Raw genomic sequence first — 22,368 nt, 5'->3', positions numbered from 1 at the left:
AGTGAAAGTGAAGTTGCTTAGTCATGTCCAACTCTTTTTGACCCCATGGACTGTAGCCCACCAGGCTCCTCAGTCCATGGAATTTTCCAGGCAAGAGTTATACTTCTATAAGCTGATAATAACTTCATATAGTACTACTGGGAGAGATGTCTACTCTTCTGGGGGTGGAGGGGTGCTCTGGAAGGTTTTAAATCTTTGTTTTCCTTCTGAAAATTGGGGATATGTGGCAGACATTGTGAGTCCCTTGGACTGCAAGGAGATCAAATCAATCAATCCTAAAGGAAATCAACTCTGAATATTAACTGGAAGGACTAATGCTGAAGTTGAAACTCCAATACTTTGGCCTCCTGATGTGAGGGCCAACTCACCAGAAAACACCCCGATTCTGGGAAAGATTGAGGGTAGGAGGAGAAACGGGAGACAGAGGATGAGGTGGTTGTGTAGCATCACTGACTCACTGGACATGAATTTGAGCAGACTCCAGGAGATATTGAAGGACTGGGAAGCCTGGTGTGCTGCAATCCATGGGATCACAAAGAGTTGGACACAACTTAGTGATTGAACAACAGCAACAAATTGTGAGTTTTCTATTTAGGCATCATTCCACCTTATTCCTGTTAACAAAACCCAGATTTTATTCAAGTGCTGGGGTAGAGCATGCTTTATTTACCCTACTCCTTCTCTAGGGGAAGAATGCTATGCAGATAAAACCAATCGAGAAAATTCCAATTTTTTTTCAGCCAGATCTGATTAGGGCTTGTGGGCTTGTGACCCTACTGTGGTTAATGAGATGTAAGGGGATGTTTACTTGGAGGTGTCTGAAACCACTTTCTGCAATTTCTTAAAGAAATTGAGACACATAAAGAGAGACACTTTTTTTCTCCCATCTCTGACTACAGCATGAGGAGAGGCAAGGAGCTGCCAGCTGCAGCCATTTTGTGCCCAAGAGGAGAGCTGCCAGCTGGCTGAGGATGCAGAAGCCTGGTGGTATCTTTGTGTGACTTTATTATTTCTAGCCCTGGAAATTCTGTCTTGAGACTTTGTGCGGAAGTGTTGATTACTTCTACCTGTGTCAGCTGCACTTGGCAGTGAGAAGAATCTCAAACTCAGATAGCCCTTGCCCTCTGCAAGATGAATTTTGTGGTAAAACATGTAGAAGGACTTTAGAAAAGTTACAAACTCTATAAATTGAAGTCATTTATCTTTAGTGCACATGCCCACAAAGTATCAAATGGTGCAATTTCATGCCTTGTGACTGGTTAGCCAGGGAAAAATTGAAAAGTGGGAGGTCTTCCTAAGGTCTCTCAATTCACACCTGATAGCTAGCCCACTGCTTTGCTCATATACAAGGCTGAGTCCATCTTCTCTGGAGGCAGTGTGGTGTAGGTGGGGGTACCTTGCATGGGTTGCCAGGAGAACTGGTTTTAGGTTTCTCTCTGCAAGTAGTTAGCTGTGTGACCCCCTGGACAAGTTAAATAACCTCTTTTAGCCACTGATGTCTCTTTTAGAACTTGGGGATAATAGCCTGCATTCCTCTCAGGGTTCTGGCTGGCATCAAATGAGAGAGGGTATAGTTTTCAAACTATATGCCAAAAAAGTGATGATGATTGCTACAGACTGAATATTTATATACTGACCAAACTTTTTTTTAAATAAATTTTTTAATTGGGGTAGAGTTGCTTTATAATGTTGCATTATTTTCTGCTGTACAACGAAGTGAATCAGCTATATACATACAAATTTCCCCTCCCTCATAGACCTCCCTTCCCACCACCATTCCATTCATCTAGCACCAGCATCTAGCATCTAGCATCCATCCACTGAGCACCCAGCTGAGCTCTAAATTCATATCTGGAAGCCCTAACCTTCAATGTGGTGATATTAGAAAGTGGAGCCTTTGGGAGATTTTTAGGTTATAATGGTGAAACCCTCATAAAGGCCCTAAAGAATTCTTTGTCCCTTCCCCCACAGAGGACACAGGGAAAAGAGAATGATCTATGAACCAGGAAACTTGATCTTCAACTTCCTTGCCTCCAGAACTGTGAAAAAGATGTTTCTGTTGTTGGTAAGTTCTCCAATCCATAATATTTCTGTTACAGCAGTCCAAATGGAATAAAACAGTGATGATGATAATGATGATGATGATGATGATGATGATAAAGAAGAGTTTGCTCCATCTGGCCGTCAGTCGGATTCTAAAAATAACAAAACTTGAAGAAGGTGGAAGATGGACAGAGGGTCACAGAACAAGTGAGAAATGTGAACTGTGAAATCTGAAACCTACAAGGGGAGCGGTCAACACAGCTGAGAGGAGCATTCAGAGAAATGTAGTAGCCTCTCCTTAAAGCAGCACTGTGAGCCTCCTGGGTTGGATCCAGGGCTTCCTTCATGCATTTTACTCTGACACATTCAGATGAGTTTCATTTCAAGCGGACATTTTAGTCTTAACCCATATCCAGTCTGAGTGGCTGTAGTCTTTCAATCCCAAGCCTCCCTTTCCTGGAGTTGCCTATGTGAACCAGTATAGCAGAACACTGGATTCCAGCAAGCATCTTCCTTTTCTTTATTCTTTGTGAACATTCAGACATAACAATTCTTTCCTTACAAATGTACCTCTCTCTACAAAATCAATGAATTCCTCTAAGGACATAAATCAATTTTTGTAAATTGAATCATTTGTCAACGTGGTAGGAGAGCTTGCTAGCTACCAGAATTCTGTGGCGACCTCTTAGGTACAACAGCTAAATCAGAGAGGAATAAAAATTTGAGTCCAACTGAATCAGATCCTTCAGTGTAGAGCATGCTATTTGTCTAGGATATTTCTCTCCATTTCTCCTTCCTGATCCTTCCCTCACCACCCTGTGCGTTCTAGATATAGACACATTGATTACTTATGATGATGGTCATGGCTGCATTCCAGCCTGGAGGACTCTTACTCAAACTTCAAAGCCCATCCCATTTATTCCCTCCTTTCTGCAACTTTCCTTGCTTATTCCATTATTAATGAATTATTTGATTTGTCTTGATCCCCAGAGAATTTTTAATAAATCTTCACTGTAGCAATACCATATTGGTAGAAGTATTAGTTATATGTCTGCCTCCTTCTGTTAGAATATGAGTTTTTTAAGGGTAGTGATCACATCTTAAATACATTTTTTATCACTTGTACTGGCACAATGCCCTGGGTACAGAAAAAGTAATCAATAAACATTTGTTGAATTAAATTGAATTTGTAAATTAGATTTACTTAAGGGAGAACACACCTGTATTCATTTCACAAAAGGATTCTAGGTTATATAAATAATTTTGCCAAAGGATCTCTTCAGAGGGGAAATCCCCTGGGCATTTGCAGCAGGATACAATTTCAAATAACCTAGATCCTTGTCATTTTTTGCAGGAGAACATTTCCAGCTTAAAGTGGGAGGAGGCACCATATCCAACAAGCTGCAGTCAACACCCCGCTCACATTCAGGAATAACCTTTAAGACACAGTTCATAGGTTGCATAGTTTTATCCTTCTGCCCTTTAGCGTCTGAAGAGAACTGCTGGGCCTGCAACCCTAGTATGTGGGGGTGTTCAGGGCACAAAGTGCGAGGCTGGGGGTGGGGGTGATGGAAGACTGATCCTGTTAAGGAGAAGCACACATGCTTTGCTTCACCTTTCTCAACCCTCATAACAGTCCATTTCAATTCCACCCTGAAATTGCCCATCTGTCATCACCCATTAAAGGTGTTTGTAAGCAACTGCAAAATATTGAGGCTGATGCATTTTGGCACTAATATTGCTATTAATATTGATATCCCTTGTAATGCCAGCATCATATTAATAATGCTCCTTGCAGACTCCTTAGACGTCTTCCTCTTCTTCACTCTTCTGAGCCTTAGCCTTGCCCTGCAGCTTATTTTTAAGGATTTTCAGAAGTTATTGATTACACAATAAAAGGGAGCAAGAAATCAAACCTGGCCTTTACTCACGTGTTATATCACATGTGCTGGAACCGTCTTTTAAACTAAACTCGAGGATAGCTTTTGTCTTTAACCAAGACAGAGCATGCCACATTTTTGATCACTCATTTATTCCCTGGACATTTATTGAGCACTGCTGTTTCCCTGGTTGGTGCTAGTGGTAAAAAACCTGCCTGCCAATGCAGGAGATGAAAGAGATGAGGATTTGGTCCCTGGGTCAGGAAGATCCCCTGGAGGAGGGCATGGCAACCCACTCCAGTCGTCTGGCCTAGGAAACCCCATGGATAGAGGAGCCTGGTGGGCTATAGTCCATAGGGTCGCAAAGAGTCAGACACAACTGAAATGATTTAGCGTGCATGCACGCTGTTTCTTAGGGACTGTGGGAGGTCCTGGGGACCCAGAGATAAAGTTTGAGGGTATTGCCCTTCTGATGGCCAAGTCTGGGTGGGACTAGGGGGTAAGGACAATGCTATGATGAAATATAGAGCAGCACAGAGTCCCCCATCCCTTCTTTTGGCTTAATGCAGAGGCTGTATTCAGAAAAGCCTTCATGGAGTTCTTAAGCAGGGACCAGCCTTGTTATGGGCTGAATGTGTTGCCCTCCCCCTCCTCCCCCCAGTTGAAACTCCAAGAACCTCAGAATGTAACTGTATTTGGAGACAGAGTCTTCAGAGAAGTGAGTAAGGTACAATGAATCACTAGGTTGAGCTCTAATCCAAATGACTGGTATAGCAGAGGAGATTTGCACAGACACGCACAGAAGACCGTGTGAAGACACAGGTAGAAGGTGGCCGTCCACAAGCCAAGGAGAGAGGTCTCGGAAAACAGTCCTGAAGAATCTTGATCTTGGACTTCCAGCCTCTTTGTTGTAGTTATTTTTCAGTCACTAAATTGTGTCTGACTCTTTGTGACCCCATGGACAGCAGCACGATAGTGAAGCCTCCCCTGTCCTTCACTATCTCCCAGAGTTTGCTCAAATTCATGTCCACTGAGGTGGTGATGCTATCTAAACATCTCATGCTCTGCCTCCCCCTTCTCCTGCCTTCAATCTTTCCCAGCATCAGGGTCTTTTCTTTAAAAAAAAAATTATTTTTTCACTTTACAATATTGTATTGGTTTTGCCATACATTGACATGATTCCACCATGGGTGTACATGTGTTTCCCATCCTGAACCCCATCCCACCTCCCTCCCCATTCCATCCCTCTGGGTCATCCCAGTGCACCAGCCCCGAGCACCCTGTATCATGCATTGAACCTGGACTGGTGATTCATTTCACATGTGATAATTTACATGTTTCAATGCCATTCTCCCAAATCATCCTGCCCTCGCCCTCTCCCACAGAGTCCAAATGACTGTTCTATACATCTGTCTCTTTTCCTGTCTCACATACAGGGTTATCGTTACCATGTTTCTAAATTCCATATATATGCATTAGTATACTGTATTGGTGTTTTTCTTTCTGGCTTACTTCACTCTGTATAATAGGCTCCAGTTTTGTCCACCTTATTAGAACTGATTCAAATGTACTCTTTTTTAATGGCTGAGTAATATTCCTTTGTATACATGTACCTCAGCTTTTTTATCCATTCGTCTGCTGATGGACATCTAGGTTGGTTCCATGTCCTGGCTATTATAAACAGTGCTGCGATGAACATTGGGGTACACGTGTCTCTTTCAATTCTGGTTTCCTCAGTGTGTATGCCCAGCAGTGGGATTGCTGGGTCATATGGCAGTTCTATTTCCAGTTTTTTAAGGAATCTCCACACTGTTCTCCATAGTGGCTGTACTAGTTTGCATTCCAACCAACAGTGTAAGAAGGTTCCCTTTTCTCCACACCCTCTCCAGCACTTATTGCTTGTAGACTTTTGGATCGCAGCCATTCTGACTGGCGTGAAATGGTACCTCATAGTGGTTTTGATTTGCATATCTCTGATAATGAGTGATGTTGAGCATCTTTTCATATGTTTGTTAGCCATCTGTATGTCTTCTTCGGAGAAATGTCTGTTTAGTTCTTTGGCCTACTTTTTGATTGGGTCATTTATTTTTCTGGAATTGAGCTGTAGCAGTTGCTTGTATATTTTTGAGATTAATTCTTTGTCCGTTGCTTCATTTGCTATTATTTTCTCCCATTCTGAAGGCTATCTTTTCACCTTGCTTATAGTTTCCTTTTTTGTGAAGAAGCTTTTAAGTTTAATTAGGTCCCATTTGTTTACTTTTGCTTTTATTTCCATTACTCTGGGAGGTGGGTCATAGAGGATCCTGCTGTGGTTTATGTCAGAGAGTGTTTTGCCTATGTTTTCCTCTAGGAGTTTTATAGTTTCTGGTCTTACATTTAGATCTTTAATCCATTTTGAGTTTATTTTTGTGTATGGTGTTAGAAAGTGATCTAGTTTCATTCTTTTACAAGTGGTTGACCAGTTTCCTACGGAATCACTTGTTAAAGAGATTGTCTTTTCTCCATTGTATATTCTTGCCTCCTTTGTCAAAGATAAGGTGTCCATAGGTGCATGGATTTATCTCTGGGCTTTCAATTTTGTTCCATTGATCTATATTTCTGTCTTTGTGCCAGTATCATACTGTCTTGATGACTGTGGCTTTGTAGTAGAGACTGAAGTCAGGCAGGTTGATTCCTCCAGTTCCATTCTTCTTTCTCAAGATCGCTTTGGCTATTCGAGGTTTTTGTATTTCCATACACACTGTGAAATTATTTGTTCTAGTTCTCTGAAAAATACTGTTGGTGGCTTGATAGGGATTGCATTGAATCTATAGATTGCTTTGGGTAGTATACTCATTTTCACTATATTGATTCTTCTGATCCATGAACACAGTGTATTTCTCCATCTATTTGTGTCCTCTTTGATTTTTTTTCACCAGTGTTTTATAGTTTTCTATATATAGTCCTTTTGTTTCTTTAGGTAGATATATTCCTAAGTATTTTATTCTTTTTGTTGCAATGGTGAATGGAATTGTTTCCTTATTTTCTCTTTCTATTTTTTCATTGTTAGTGTATAGGAATGCAAGGGATTTCTGTGTGTTAATTTTATATCCTGAAACTTTACTATATTCATTGATTAGCTCTAGTAATTTTCTGGTGGAGTCTTTAGGTTTTTCTATGTAGAGGATCATATCATCTGCAAACAGTGAGAGTTTTACTTCTTCTTTTCCAATCTGGATTCCTTTTATTTCTTTTTCTGCTCTGATTGCTGTGGCCCAAACTTCCAAAACTATGTTGAATAGTAGTGGTGAGAGTGGGCACCCTTGTCTTGTTCCTGACTTTAGGGGAAATGCTTTCAATTTTTTACCATTGAGGACAATGTTTGCTGTGGGTTTGTCATATATAGCTTTTATTATGTTGAGGTATGTTCCTTCTATTCCTGCTTTATGGAGAGTTTTTTTTTATCATAAATGGATGTTGAATTTTGTCAAAGGCTTCCTCTGTATCTATTGAGATAATCATATGGTTTTTATTTTTCAATTTGTTAATGTGATGTATTACATTGATTGATTTGTGGATATTGAAGAATACTTGCATCCCTGGGATAAAGCTCACTCGGTCATGATATATGATCTTTTTAATATGTTGTTGGATTCTGTTTGCTAGAATTTTGTTAAGGATTTTTGCATCTATGTTCATCAGTGATATTGGCCTGTAGTTTTCTTTCTTTTTTTTTTTTTTTTGTGGCATCTTTGTCAGGTTTTGGTATTAGGGTGATGGTGGCCTCATAGAATGAGTTTGGAAGTTTACCTTCCTCTGCAATTTTCTGGAAGAGTTTGAGTAGGATAGGTGTTAGCTCTGCTCTAAATTTTTGGTAGAATTCATCTTTGAAGCCATCTGGTCCTGGGCTTTTGCTTGTTGGAAGATGAGTCAGCTCTTTGCATCAGGTGGCCAAAGTATTGGAGCTTCAGCGTCAGCATCAGTCCTTCCAATGAATATTCAGGGTTGATTTCCTTTAGGATTGACTGGTTTGATCTCCTTGCAGTCCAAGGAACTCTCAAGAGTCTTCATCAGCATCACAATTCAAAAGCACCAATTCTTTGGTATTCAGCCTTCTTTATGGTTCAACTATCACATCTGCATGCAATTACTGGAAAAACCACAGCTTTGACTATACAGACCTTAGTCAGCAAAATGATGTCTCTGCTTTTTAATATGCTATCTAGGTTTGTCATAGCTTTCCTTCCAAGAAGCAAACATCTTTTAATTTCATGGCTGCAGTCACTGTCCACAGTGATTTTGAAGCCCAAGAAAATAAAAATCTGTCACTGCTTCCACTTTTCCCCCTTCTGTTTAGCATGAAGTGATGGGATCAGAAGCCATGATCTTAGCTTTTTGAATGTTGTTTCAAGCCATCTTTTTCACTTTCCTCTTTAACCCTCATCAAGAGGCTTTTTAGTTAAAGTGGTGGACAAGATGCTTCAGGGAGAAGATGTTAATGGAGAAAGACATCGACATTGCTCAGAAAGGAGTCTTCTCCATAAAACTTTGTGAAGGATGAAGAAAGTGAAAGTGTTAGTCACTCAGTTGTGTCTGACTCTGCGATCCCATGGACTGTAGCTTGCCAGGCTTTCTGTCCATGGAATTCTCCAGGAAAGAATACTGGAGTGGATTGACATTCCCTTCTCTAGGGGATCTTCCCTACCCAGGGATTGAACCATGGTCTCCTGCATTGCAGGAGGATTGTTTACTGTCTGAGCCACACACGGCAAATGAAGGATGCAGGGGTGACATCAAAAGCTGCCTGGAGAAAATGTTTTTGATCACTTATGCCAAGGGGGCTAAGGTCATAGTGGAGAGAGCCAGAGAACAGATGATGAAAGTATGCTATGGTCTTCCCCATTATTGGTTAGTGGCTTTCTGTTAACAGAGTTCTTCCTGCCACCTTATCACCTGCACTTGGTGCATGTGGAGATGTGGTATCAATCATCCACAATTTATGAACAAGGAAGCATAGGTTAAGAGAAGGCCCTCTTATCTGGGGGTCTGTAGGATCACCTTCTGGTAATCAACATTAAGGCTGACTGTGTCTGTTGAATGACCTCAAAGCAGGCTCCTCCTGTCCCAATTCTGCCTCACCTGACCTCCCCTGGCAGCATGCATCTTGGCCTCCCATGGACACTAAAGCACTTATTTGACTCTAGAAAGGTCAGCAAAGGTCTGTCTAGTCAAAGCTATGGTTTTTTCAGTAGTCATGTATGGATGTGAGAGTTGGACTATAAAGAAAGCTAAGCGCCAAAGAATTGATGCTTTTGAGCTGTGGTGTTGGAGAAGACTCTTGAGAGTCCCTTGGATTACAAGGAGATCAAACCAGTTAGTCCTAAAGGAAATAAGTCCTGAATATCATTGGAAGGACTGATGCTGAAGCTGAATCTCCAATACTTTGGCCACCTGATGTGAAGAACCAACTCATTGGAAAAGGCCCTGATGCTGGGAAAGACTGAAGGCAGAAGGAGAAGGGGATTACAGAGGATGAGATGGTTGGATGGCATCACTGACTTGATGGACATGAATTTGAGCAAGCTCTGGGAGTTGATGATGGACAGGGAAGCCTGGCGTGCTGCAGTCCAGCATGGGGTTGTACAAGTTGGACATGACTGAATGACTGAACTGAAGTGAGAAGGGTTTGAGAGCGAGCTTGATCCCTTATTTCACACAGGGGTAGGATTTTCTTACAAAAATGTCCTTGTTCCAGCAAGCTCCACTTTTCCCCAGCCACCCCTATTTTAAGTTCTTATGTTCCTCAAATGCCCTCTCTTTCTTTCTAAAAATTTATGTAGAGTTGATTTACAATATTGTGTTAGTTTCAGGTGTACAGCAAAGTGAGTCAGTCATATATTTATACACACACATATATAATTTTTTCAGATTATTTTCCATCATAGATTATTATAAGATATTAAATATTATTCCCTGTGCTATACAGTAAATCCTTGTTGCTTATCTATTTTATAGATATATAAGATAGACCTGAACCTGGGTCTCCTGCATGGCAGGCAGATTCTTTACCATCTGAGCCAAATCTTATATATAGTAGTGCATATCTGTTAATCCCATATTCCTCATTTATTGTCCTCACTCTTCTCCTTTGGTGACCACACGTTTGTTCCTCTGTCTACGAGTCTTTTTATGCCTTCCCATCCAGGTCTTGTCCTTCTGCCCTTGGAACACCCCATCTTCACCGAGTATCACCAAAGTAGGTCCCAACCCCAACCCCAAGCCTTACATGTTCTGCTAGCCCAGGCTCCAGACAAATGCCAGTGGGTCTTCTGGGCTCAGCCTTGCTACTTTAGAAGGGGGAGGGGTGGCAGAGACCAGGGAGAAGCCTAGGCAGCTGCAGCTTCAGACCTGCGTCCCAGCCTGTCCCTACCGCCAAAGCTGGCTGGTACCCCTCTTGAGACTCCTGAAGGCAAATGGAACTTACCTCCTTGAAAATAAATTTTCTTGATAAACTCTCCAGTCAAGGTTATGTGTGGAATTCTCCCACCACTCTGGGCAAAGCCAGCTCATGTATCCCTACTCCTTGAGAAATCATAACCTTGACCTTGTTTTGTTAAAGACACATTCTCCTTTTAATCTGGCCTGATTTTCATTACAAGATGTTTTTGCATTAACCCTGGGCCTTCTGTGGGTGAATGACACCATGTAAAGGATTTTTCTCTGCTCCCCAGATTTCTCTCTTGATAGAAGAGATTTCAATGCAACCCCCACAGCCCCCCCACACCCCATATTTGCCTTTTCTGAAATAAAATTGTTGGGACTTCCCTGGTAGTCCAGTAGCTGAGAATCCACCTGCTAAAGCAGGAGACATGGGTTCAATCCCTGGTCTGGAAATATCCCACAGGCCATGGGGCAACTAAACCTGTGCGCCACATCTACTGAAGCCGGTGTACCTAGAGCCACTGCAGCGAGAAACCTGCACTCTGCTAAGAAGAGTAGCCCCTGCTTGCTGCAACTAGAGAAAGCACATCAACAAAGATGCAGCACAGCCAAAAGTAAATAAATAAAAATTTAAAAGTAAATAAAATTGTTACTATACTAGGGCTTGTAACCAGGTTTTAGGGTTCAAATCTCATACTTTCTTGTCCATGTGTTTTGAAGGGATGTCTAGCTGTTAGCTGTGAATCTGGGTGAGTTTGGACTTGCTGACTGGCTTATTAAAGCCTGGCATCAAGGGGGCACTTGTTCATAAAATCAGACTATGGCATTTTTGTGTTATAGACATCACACAGTGATCTAAGAGTTGGCAGTACAGAGACAATTGAAACAACATCCCTGCCTTCAGAGAAGGCACTTCAGAGAAGTTATATTGGGGCTGGGAAACATGTCAATTAATAAATGCAATAAAAAGTCGCAACAATTCCCTGAAAGTCCCGCTCTAATTTCTGCCCTTCAAGAAACCACCTTTCTCGATGACCCTCAGGATAGACATTCTGAGGGGCTCAGACAGTGGCGGGTACAATCCCTTCATTACAGATGTGGGGTCAGATACCCAGAGAGGGGAGGATAGAAAGAAACACACATCTGACAGCGAGCGTGGCTGGTACCATCTGGGCATGATGACTTGCAGTGAGGGGAGTCGTGGCTTGTGTGGAGGGCAAAGCAGGGACCCACGGAGCAGCCCCAATTCTCCCTCCGAGGCTCGGAGCACCCCTGGGTTCTTCAGCTGGGACTCCCTCCCTTCTGGATCTCCATCTGTTCTCCTGCACCTCCGAGGTCAAGTGCAGTGCTTCTGGGGCCAAACAAGCTGTTCCCATTTACCCAAAAGCTCTAACCTCCTGGCTCCTTCTCTGGTCCCTCTGGGAGCAGCCCTGCCTGGTCAGCCCAGTTGGAGTCTCTTCTCAGGATGAATACTTCATCTTTGCCTCTGCCTTCCAACTCCTCACATCCAACCCGGGGTGTTGGCCAGTAGGGTAGAGCTGGCACTGTCCTTTATTTTGGCTCCTTTCCTAAGCTCCCTCCCTCACATCCCCAGGTCCCCTTTTTAAGAATCCAGTGGTGTGTGGGATTTCCCTAGTGGTCCAGTGGTTAAGAATCTGTCTGCCAGTGCAGAGGACATGGGTTCAATCGCTAGTGCAGGAAGATTCCACATGCTGCGGAACAACTAAAGCCCATGAATCACGACTACTGAGCCTGCGTGCTGCAACTACTGAAGCCCGTGCTCCGTAACAAGAGAAGCCTGTGCGCTGCAGCGAAGAGTAGCCCCCGCTCACTGCAACTAGTAAAAGCCCTCGCACAGCAGTGAAGGTCCATGAAACCAAAAATAAATTGAAAAAAGAAAAAAGAATCCACTGGTATGGCCACACCGAGCTCTGCTCCCCAGCACCTATTAGCCTTATGCGTTCCCTGGCTGCATGGTGGCCGGGGCAGTTGTGAGCAGATGGCCGTCAGCAACTCTGGTCTCCACTTTGTCTGCACTTCTCAGGAGACATGTCTGCCATTCCCCCTCCAGCCAGCATGCTCAGCTCTCTCCCTTCCTGGGTGAGGGCCCGTGGGCCAGCATGGAGACATTTCCCTGTTGGTACAATTGGTGCTAATGCTGAGCAGACGGCTGCAGGCTTGATCCGAGTGACCCTCTGCACAGGCTGGATGACAGGGCCTCTCGCCTCTCCCACCCCTAGGCGAGGCTTGAGTCTGCATGTCACGGCATCTCCGGGCCTGTGGACATGGCCAGACTCTTTGCTTTGATCTCACGTCAGCCCCCGGCTTTATTATTTTTCCAAGCACAGTGATTATCCCCCTAATCATACCAGGAAATGAAAAGCTGCAGACGTTTTCCACGCGGCGGCCCTGTCGATCTCTGCTGTATTATAAATGTGAAAGTTGATTGAATCAGGGAAACTATTTAAAGGCAGAATTTCCAGAGCGACCTTGATAAGAGGTAGCCTCTCTCAAGGCCTAGGGCAGCTCTGGCTGGCTGTGAATGCGGAACCATGGTAGGGGCTAGAGTGTCTCTCCCTGGCCCCCTCCCCACAGGTCTGAGTGGCACAGAAAGCCATAGCATGGAGCCTCAGGACTCACTCCAGGTAATCCCAGCCCCAAGTGGCACAGAGAAGACATGGGCTGATCCCCCCGAGATCAGCCCACATGTTCTGACCTTGTAGTTAGGGGATCCCTGATGACATCTGCTTCCCTCCTCACCTGCCTGGGAACTGACCTGTCTCTGTAGCCATCCTCCTCTCTCATCAGGGCAGCGGCTTTCTCTATTGACCTGTGTATCCTCTACGCCTGATCTCCAGGGTGATCGGATGTCCACACTCTGAGTGCAGTGATAATGATGACCATGAGACTACATAGCTGATATCGACTCTGCTGTGGGTGTATGAGAATATATAGCTGATAACGACTATGCTCTGGGTGTTATAAATATCGCAACTAATTTCAGTTCATAACCAATCTCAGAGGGACTGCTTCCCAGTTTGTAATCTGTCCACCATCTCCTTTCCCCACACTCAGGTGACACTGTGACTGTCTTGTGTGTGTGCTCAGTCACTCAGTTGTGTTCGACTTTTTGTGACCCTGTGGATTGTAGCCCTTCAAGCTCTTCTGGGATTCTCCAGGCAAGAATACTAGAGTGGGTTGCTATGCCCTCCTGCAAGGGATCTTCACATCCAGGGATCGAACCCCTCTCTTATGTCTCCTGCATCATCAGGCAGGTTCTTTACCACTAGGGCCACCTGGAAAGCCCTGTGACTGTTTTATCAAGATCCCATTGCAGGGAAAGTAAAGGAGGAAGAAAGTTCTTCCTCTTCTGCCCTTTGTGGTATGTGTTCAGTTGCTAAGTATGTCTGACTCTTTGCAACCCCATAGACTATAGCCCGCCAGGCTCCTCTGTCCATGGGATTCTCCAGGTAAGAATATTGCAGTGGGTTGCCATTTCATTCTTCAAGGGATCTTCCTGACCCAGGGACTGAACACACATCTCTCCTGCATTGCAGGTGGATTCTTTACTACTGAGCCACCAGGGAACCCTTCTGCCCTTTAATCTGAAACAGAAATCTCTGCTAAGAGTGATTATGTATTCCCTTCTGTTTTCCTGTCTCACCTTTCTTTCCCTCTTCCCTCACCTTGTGTTTCCTGGGCATCTGCTGGTCTCCCTGGTTTGCCTAAGCTTTCATCCCTTACTTTGTGAACCTGCTTCAGATTCTCTCCAGATCCTGCCCTCTCAGACACACCAGCCCTGCCAGTCCTGCCACAGCCTGCCTGCGCTGCTCCACGCTTCCTCTGCTCTTCGGGTCCCGTCATGAATATCTTTAATTTCATCGCTTACCTCCTGCCTTTCTTTTTGAATGTTATGGATATTGTTTCCGTTGATAGCCTGCTCTTTTATACAAGTGTATTTGCTATTCTGTGGGCTTGGGATGGGACAGCCCAGGTATACATAAAGAAAGCAGTTTATAAAATAAACATCAGGAGGACTAGCCTTTCTCCCAGAAGCAATGGGGCTTGCAAGGCAGAAAGGAAGGTACACACATTCTCAAGGGGGAAGGGAAGCAGGCTGGTCCACCTGGGTCTACAGGGGCCCCCTGCACCATGGCCACCCTCATGTCTCCTACTTCCTTAAGCTGTTTTCCCATGTATACAGCTGGTTCTTGTTCAACACACACTGTTGAGCATGCGCTGTGTACCGGGCTCTGTGGAGCAGACAGAAAGGACAGCCCTACCCCTTATTGAGCTGGGAGAGAAAGGGGGTCATGCTGACAGCTTTTATGTGCCATGTGCTGTTCTGAGTGTCTGATGGGCAGTCACTCTTTGAACTCTTAAACCACCCTGTGCAGCGGGTAACGGTAGTATCATCTTCAGCATTTTACAGAAGAGGAAACTGAGGCACAGTGAGGTTAAGTACATGGCCTGTGGGTGAAAGCTATGGCAAGGCACAGGCTTGAGAGGTAGGCTTCCATCTGAGCCAGGGGGACGCTGAGCACACGCTGCCTTCCTAGGCTATCCTGCCTCTTATGTGTCATGATAATGACTTGAAAGAGCCAACACCGTGAGACACATTTGAGGGGTGCACACATGAGGTGCAGTTGGAGTTCCACAAAAATAGTTTTCCTGGGCTTGGGAGGGAGACGGGGCTTCCTGGAGGAGGGGTGCTGGATTTGGGTTGTGTTGTTGTGTGTGTGCTCAGTTGTGTCCAACTTGTTGCGGCTCTATCCATGGGATTTTCCAGGCAAGAATACTGGAGTGGGTTGCCATTTCCCGCTCAGGGGATCTTCCTGACCCAGGGATCAAACCCACATCTCTCCTGCATTGCATGTGGATTCTTTACTTGTAGTGCCACCTAGGAGGCCCCTTGAGTCTCATGAAAGGGTGCAATTCAAACAAGTGAAGGGAAGGAGATATTTTAGACAGGAAGAAGGAAATTATCAGAGACATGGTTTTAGAGTAAGATAGAGATGAGAGAGAGTGTGCATACTCCTTGTGTGTGTGTGTGTGTGTGTGTGTGTGTGTATGTGTGTGTGTGTGTTTAACTGCAGCGGGTATGAAGAAAGGACAAGGTTGCAGTCCATCCAATATATGCCCTGCCATTTTGTTGGGAGGAGGTCTGGCACGTCCATGTCCAGATTCTTATTCAGAGGACGAGCACTGCGGTAGGGAGGGCCTGTGGGCAGATGGGGGCAAATAAGCTGGATGACAGTGACTCCTCTCTGATCCCACCATAGACTTGCTGCATGTGATTTCTTCTGCTTTTCCTTGCCTCTCTAAATGTAAAGTGCCTGCCTGGTGCAGACTGTGCTCCCTAGCTTTCTTCAGCTGTCATGGTATTAAGTGTAAAAAAAAACCAACATGCATTTATTTTATGTTATTTACAAACTGTAACATTCAGCCTGAAAACAAATTGAGATTTCTGGGCAAAGAGGCAGCGTCTGATGTTGGAGTGAGATTTCTTGTCGTTCTGAGTCAGTCTGTTCTTGCAGATGCCTAGGAGAAGGCGGAGCCACCTGCCTGGTGGTGGGAGGGAAGGCTATGTGGGTCAGGGGGCGGGGAATGGGGTACCCAGAAGGCAAGGTTGGACAGTAAAGCCTGGAGTGCTGCATTTCCAGGATCTGGCTTACCCAGATCAGGAGAGCACCATCTGGTTGCAATTAATGAACAGCATGAGCAATGGTGATGCTCCTATCAGAGGGCCTGGGATGGAATGCAGCCTGCACCCAATAATGTGTGTTGTGTTCTTTGGTGATGCTCCCTGTGTCTCCACCCATCTATACTTCCTAAGAGATTCTGACCCACTATCTCTGGCATGACTCAGGTAACCTCCCATTTCTCATTTGGTGACTATAACCCTTTTCCCCAGTGGGAAGCCAAGAGGGGAGAGGAAGAGGAGATAGGAGGATTCATGTTGCTACAAAATTCTATGACTAAAATCCCAGAGCAAATGGTGTCCATCACTCCTTTTAGGTGTTACCCATCTTGAGTTCCAAGCTTTCCTGTGTTGCCATGAACCGTGACATCCACCTCTACCCAAACTCTGCCCCGCCCCCAGTCCTCCCCTCTCACAGAGGTGGGCTCCTGAGCTTGGCTTATCTACTCAGTGCACATCTAGGAGTTTTGGTGGGAGCTACTGGAAAAGAAGGATTTCCCTGATGGCTCAGTGGTAAAGTATCCAACTGCCAATGCAGGACATGTGGGTTCAATTGCTGGGTTGTGAAGATCCCCTGGAGAAGGAAATGGCAACCCACTCCAGTATTTTTTCCTGGAAAATTCCATAGGCAGAGGAGCCTGGTGGGCTATAGTCCATGGACTCACAAAGAATTGGACATAACTTGGCGACTGAACAATGGCTGGAAGAAAATGCATCATGTTCTCCTGGAATGGAACCAGTAAGAATCGTGGGACTGGAGCAGCCACAGACCACCCTGAAGGAAGACCCTGCCTGAGATGCCCCAAACAAATGGAGTTAACAGATGACCATAAGGGTCCTGGTGACATCTTTGAGCCCCTTGGTAAATCTGGGCATGAAGCTAGTGAATCCTCAGATTTCCCAGCTGGAGAGAGTCATAGATTCTACTTTCGCCTTTCAGTCAAAGTTCATGCCACTTGCATCTGTGAAATAGCCCTGAACAACATGGTGCTGACCATGTCTGGTGAATTGAACAGCTAATGGGGGTAGGGTGGAGAAAGTGGGAGGTCTGAACCCGAGGCTGCTTGTGACTAAGTTTTCAGAAAACTGTCCGTCTGATCCAACGAGTGGGGACAGACTATGGGCTTGGCCCTTCTGTGTGCACTCCTCAACTTTACTATTTATGATCAACAGAAATAAAGCTACAAAAGCTGGCAGGATCTTTGGAGACTGTCCCACACCTCATTTTATGGCTGTGAAACTAGAGACCCAGGAAAAAAGCATGACTGTGCAAGACTACACAGTGTGTTAGTGACTAATTCTTTATTTTAGCTTAAATTTTTGCCAGGGTACAAAGTTGCTGGGGTGTTGGGGCGGGACAGGAATGAATAGTTATGTATCCATGTTTGTGCCCGGGCTGGGAAAGCCACTAATGTGGATGCATTTGCTATGGAGGGGCAGCCTGCAGGGAGATGGCACTGGGTGGGGTGGGGGTGCAGCATGTACAGGACTCAGGGTTTTTGGGGTCCAACTCGATGAGAACTGTGTACCCACCTAAGATTCACTTTTAACGCAAGCCGCTGCTGGCTCTATTTTTATTCCGCTGCATTACTGCTGGGCTCCATCTGGTACTCATTGCCTCCTCCTGGCCTCTCAGCCCTCCCTGAGAGCAGAGTGCAGCTTCATTAATGACTGTAAGGACGGCTCAGGCTGTGGATCTGAGGGGAATTTCTGTGGGCTGGGGGCCAGGGAGGGCAGGGCCAGGAAAAAGGGGTCATCAGACAGGGCTCTGCTTGGAGCTACTTTCAACTCCCAAATGGTAACACTGGGCATTCACTTCTCTCAATGCCACTGTCCCTCTCTCACAATCACTCTCCAGGGAAAAGCAGCTCCTCCACCTGTGGCCTAAGTTAGTTGTCTCTGATCTTCTGGAAGAAATGACCATAGATACAAACATACACACGGACGCACAAACATGCACACACACACGAAACGGGCATACACACATGTACATACAAACACACACATATACACATACACACCACACACACAATACATATACGCACATAAACATATATGTACACACATCCATACAAATATATACACACACATACACACATGCAACACACAGATATATGCATACACACATACATATCCATACCCACATGAATATGCATCCATACACAAATATACACTTGCATACACATATACATGGATGTGTGAACATATAGCCACATACACGCACACACATACACATGCACACATATGCATACACATGTGCACTTATACACTCACATACATGGATGTGGAAGGTGGAGATTTCCACTCAAGGCTGCCATTCCTTTCCCTTCTCCCTCTGGAGACAAACTCCAGGTGCAAGGCCTTCCTTCAGGAAGCAGCTGCTGGCAGATCCCAGGGCCTATCCCTAGGGTCCATGATGCATTCAAGAGGCCAGTAATTCCACTCCTCACCATGCTTCCAAGTGTCTCCCTCCTGGGGGTCTGGTAGAGCCTCCTCTGCATTGCAGACCACCCCCTGCCTTACAGGGGCTGGGGGCTGTGGGTCTATTTGTCTGAAGACATTAGGCATCAAAGGGCAGTGTGATACTCTCACTGTGTACCTTGGCTAAGTCCCTGTCCTTCTCCCTCTCTGGTTTCCTACCGACAGAGGCCAACTCCTGTTTGTGTTCATGGCTGTCTTAAAGTTTCTCCTAGTCTCTTCTTTCATTACTGCCTGACTCCTCCGTGCTGCCCCAGTTCCTGTGACAGAGTGTCCCCCTCTGAGGTGCAGGGGCGCTGGCGGCCCAGAGCTGAATGCACACTCACCATAGGAAGTGCCTTTGATGGTCTGAGCAGTGACCTTTGAGGCTGATAGCCCCTGGGGTGACTGGGGTGGTGGCAGAGAGGGTTCAAGTTAGTTGCATCAGATTCTGAATCCTGCATAATTAAAACTCAGATAATTTCTAATGGTCACATTCAAGAGCTGTTGGATTCTGAACCTTCTTCTGCAGTAAGAGTAGTGTGTGTGTGTGTGTGTGTGTGTGTGTGTGTGTACATGTGTTTAATATCTTCACTCAAAAAGTTATTCACTCCTTCTAAAAGTGGAGGCCGAGTCAGTGATAAATTGCTGACTCCTTCGACATGAATATTGCTCAATTATTCACAGATGTGTTTGGTCTGACAAAAGCCTTTGCTTCAGCACATTTCTCCTGTTAACCAAAGGCATTCATGTTAATGTAGAATCAGCTATCATTAGCGCAGACTTTCAACAGCTTTCAACTATTCAGTGTCTTCTTTCTTCACTCTATCATTTTCTCTTATGATTTAATTAGTGTGAGGCTGGAATCATGGGCTCTTAATTTATCCAGGAAGTTGAACAAACTGGATTTTGACACCTGCTGAATTCCCCAAGCGGGGCTGTCTGTTCTGTTCTTCACCCACTAAACTAAACTGAAGGAGGTTGGTTTTGCATCTTTCCGATACCTGCCCTGGGGAGACCTGTTGACCCTACCAGAATTCAAGATTTAATACAAAGTATGGTTCCACCACTTCCACTTCAGATTAGATTGAGCCAAAGGGGTCTTGCTGCTGGGTGGCTTTCATCCACTCGGGTGGTCCATGTGATGTAACATTCAAGGAAGGTCAGGTGCCTTAGAGACCACCAAAGGCAATGGTTTTCAAGCTTTCATTTTTAATAGTGTAAGGCTTCAAAGGAAATCTTATGCAGAATGCTAAATGTCCACAAGAGAAGAGCAAAGCTATTCTGGAGGAAACATGTGGTGTCACATGCTCTTTTTTCTTTCCAGACCCAGAAACTCATCCTAGCCTAAAGTTCATGATCAAAGCCCAACCATGAGATACAAGTGGGGAAAGGGAAGAGAGGAGGAGAAATATGGGGGTAGGGGATTAAGAGGTACAAACTATTATGTATAAATAAGCTACAAGGATGCATGAAGAATATCACCAATATTTTATAATAACTGTAAATAGAGTACTGCCTTTAAAAATTGTGAATCACTATATTTTGTACTTGTACTTTATATAATAGTATATATCAACTATACTATATATATACCTTACATAATATTGTATATAACAATACTTTGGCCACCTGATTTGAAGAGCCCACTCATTAGAAAAGACCCTGATGCTGAGAAAGATTGAAGGCAGAAGGAGAAGAGGGTGACAGAGGATGAGATGGTTCGATGGTATCACTGATTCAATGGACATGAACCTGGGCAAACTCTGGGAGATGGTGAGGGAGAGAGAAGCCTGGAGTGCTGTAGTCAATGGGGTCATGAAGAGTCGGACATGACTTCACTCAGTGACTGAACAACAAAAAGTCAACTATACTTAAATTTAAGAAAGAATGCTTAACAGAAAACTAACAACTTTATTATTACTAATATTTGCAACCAATCATATATTTTTTGTAACTTTTTATTCCAAATTTGACCAAATTGTTTCTGTTAAGTCAGAAATATAGCCTAAATATGCTAAAAGTGCTTATTTGGATGTGAACTTTTATCCAAGATTTTAAAAAGTAGAGTCATTAAATTCAGAGAAAAAAATTTTTTAAAAGGCCAACTCCAACCAAAAGAAGCTACGGCTGGACCAGGGTCAGATCCTAGTCATTGGTAGAAATGGACCCGTGTGCGGTTGCTCTTAGGGCTTCTGTCAATATTCTATTCACTCAGCCACTTCTTCAAGGCTCTTCCCAAATGCTACCTTCTTCATTAAGGCTCTCTCAACATTTACAATACACTTGTTCATTTTCCACTCAACAAATATTTGTTGAGCTCCTCCTACGTGTGAAGCACTGCTTTAAGTTCTGGGGAAGCAGCAGGAGACAGCAGATATGAAAATCTTTGCTCCCGTAGAGCTTATATTCTAGTGGAGAGAGAAATAATAAACAAATGGATAATTAGATAAGTGTTTCGAGAACAATAAAACAAGGGAAGGAAAGCTAAGGGTGGGATGGGATTACAATATGTGTTCTCTGATTTGAAAATGACACTGAAACACTGATGTGAAGGAAGTGCAAAGAGAACACATGAGTGTCTGGTCCAGGAAAATGAAATAGGAAATGTGAGGATGTGGATGTAGGAAGGTACCAAGAGAGCTGAAAAAAGATGGAAAACGCCAATGTAGGTAGAATAAGGGAAGCCAAAGGGACAATGAGGTCAAATCATTTAGTACCTTCCAGGACATTGTAGTGGAGAAGGAAATGGCAACCTACTCCAGTATTCTTGCCTGGAGAATCCCAGGGACAGAGGAGCCTGGTGGGCTTCCGTCTATGGGGTCGCACAGAGTCGGACACGATTGATGCGACTTAGCAGCAGCAGGACATTGTAGAGCTTGCGTTTGCTCTTGGTCAAATGAGGAGCACTACATGGGTTTGAGACAAGGGACCCTGTGAGATGACTTGGATTTTGAAATGATTATGCCTAACACAATGATAAGAAAAGATAAAGGGACACCCAGGCTGGTGGCTCAGTCAGTAAATGATTCGCCTTCAATGCAGGAGACTGCCTGAAGCACAGGAGACCTGGGTTTGATCCCTGGGTCAGGGAGATTCCTTGGAGAAGGACATAGCAACCCACTCCAGTATTCTTGCCTGTAGAATCCCATGGACAGAAGAGCCTGGTGGGTCCATGGGATCGCAAACAGTTGGACATGACTTAGTGACTAAACCACAAGGCAGGGAGATTAGTACACTGGGAGACCACACTACTGAAGTCATCTAGGGTAGAGTTGATGATTTGCACCCATATGGCAGGGAGGATGGAGACCAGTGTTTGCATTTTGGATGTATTTTGGAGGCAGAGCCAAAAAATTTGCTGAAAGATTAGTTGTGACAGTCAAAGAAGAGTCGCGGATGATTATGAAAATTTTAGCCTGAAAGGAAATCAGTCCTGAATGTTCATTGGAAGGACTGATGTTGAAGCTGAAACTCCAATACTTTGGCCACCTGATGTGAAGACCTGACTCATTTGAAAAGACCCTGATGCTGGGAAATATTGAAGGCGGGAGGAGAAGGGGATGACAGAGGATGGGATGGTTGGATGGCATCACTGACTCAATGGACATGAGTTTGGGTAAACTCCGGGAGTTGGTGATGGACAGGGAGGCCTGGCGTGCTGCAGTCCATGGGGTCACAAAGAGTCGGACATGGCTGAGTGGCTGAACTGAACAGAAAGATGTCATTAACCAAGATAAGGAAGACTGGAAGAAATGCGTGTTTGGTGTGCAGGGGTGGGTGGATATCAGAGGTTCAGTTTGGAAAAAGTCAACTTTAGGTATCTTTCAGCGGTCCAAGTGATGAAGTGATGTGAAGATTCTGTCC

General features: G+C 44.6%; 1 long non-coding RNA gene across 1 annotated transcript in view; it reads left to right on the top strand.

The window, feature by feature from the left end:
• LOC129651629 (uncharacterized) overlaps nt 1-3,936 on the top strand; it is a 55,712-nt gene extending 51,776 nt beyond the window's left edge. The window contains exons 3-4 of the long non-coding RNA XR_008714255.1: nt 1,972-2,065; nt 3,398-3,936. This is a non-coding gene — a long non-coding RNA (uncharacterized LOC129651629). The remainder of the gene's footprint in view (nt 1-1,971; nt 2,066-3,397) is intronic.
• The last annotated feature ends 18,432 nt before the right edge of the window (nt 3,937-22,368 follow it).

This window comes from Bubalus kerabau, chromosome 4, assembly GCF_029407905.1.
Source record: "Bubalus kerabau isolate K-KA32 ecotype Philippines breed swamp buffalo chromosome 4, PCC_UOA_SB_1v2, whole genome shotgun sequence".
Classification (NCBI taxonomy): domain Eukaryota; kingdom Metazoa; phylum Chordata; class Mammalia; order Artiodactyla; family Bovidae; genus Bubalus; species Bubalus kerabau.
Note: the sequence above shows the minus strand (reverse complement) of the source record. Positions and strands in the feature narration are given on the sequence as shown.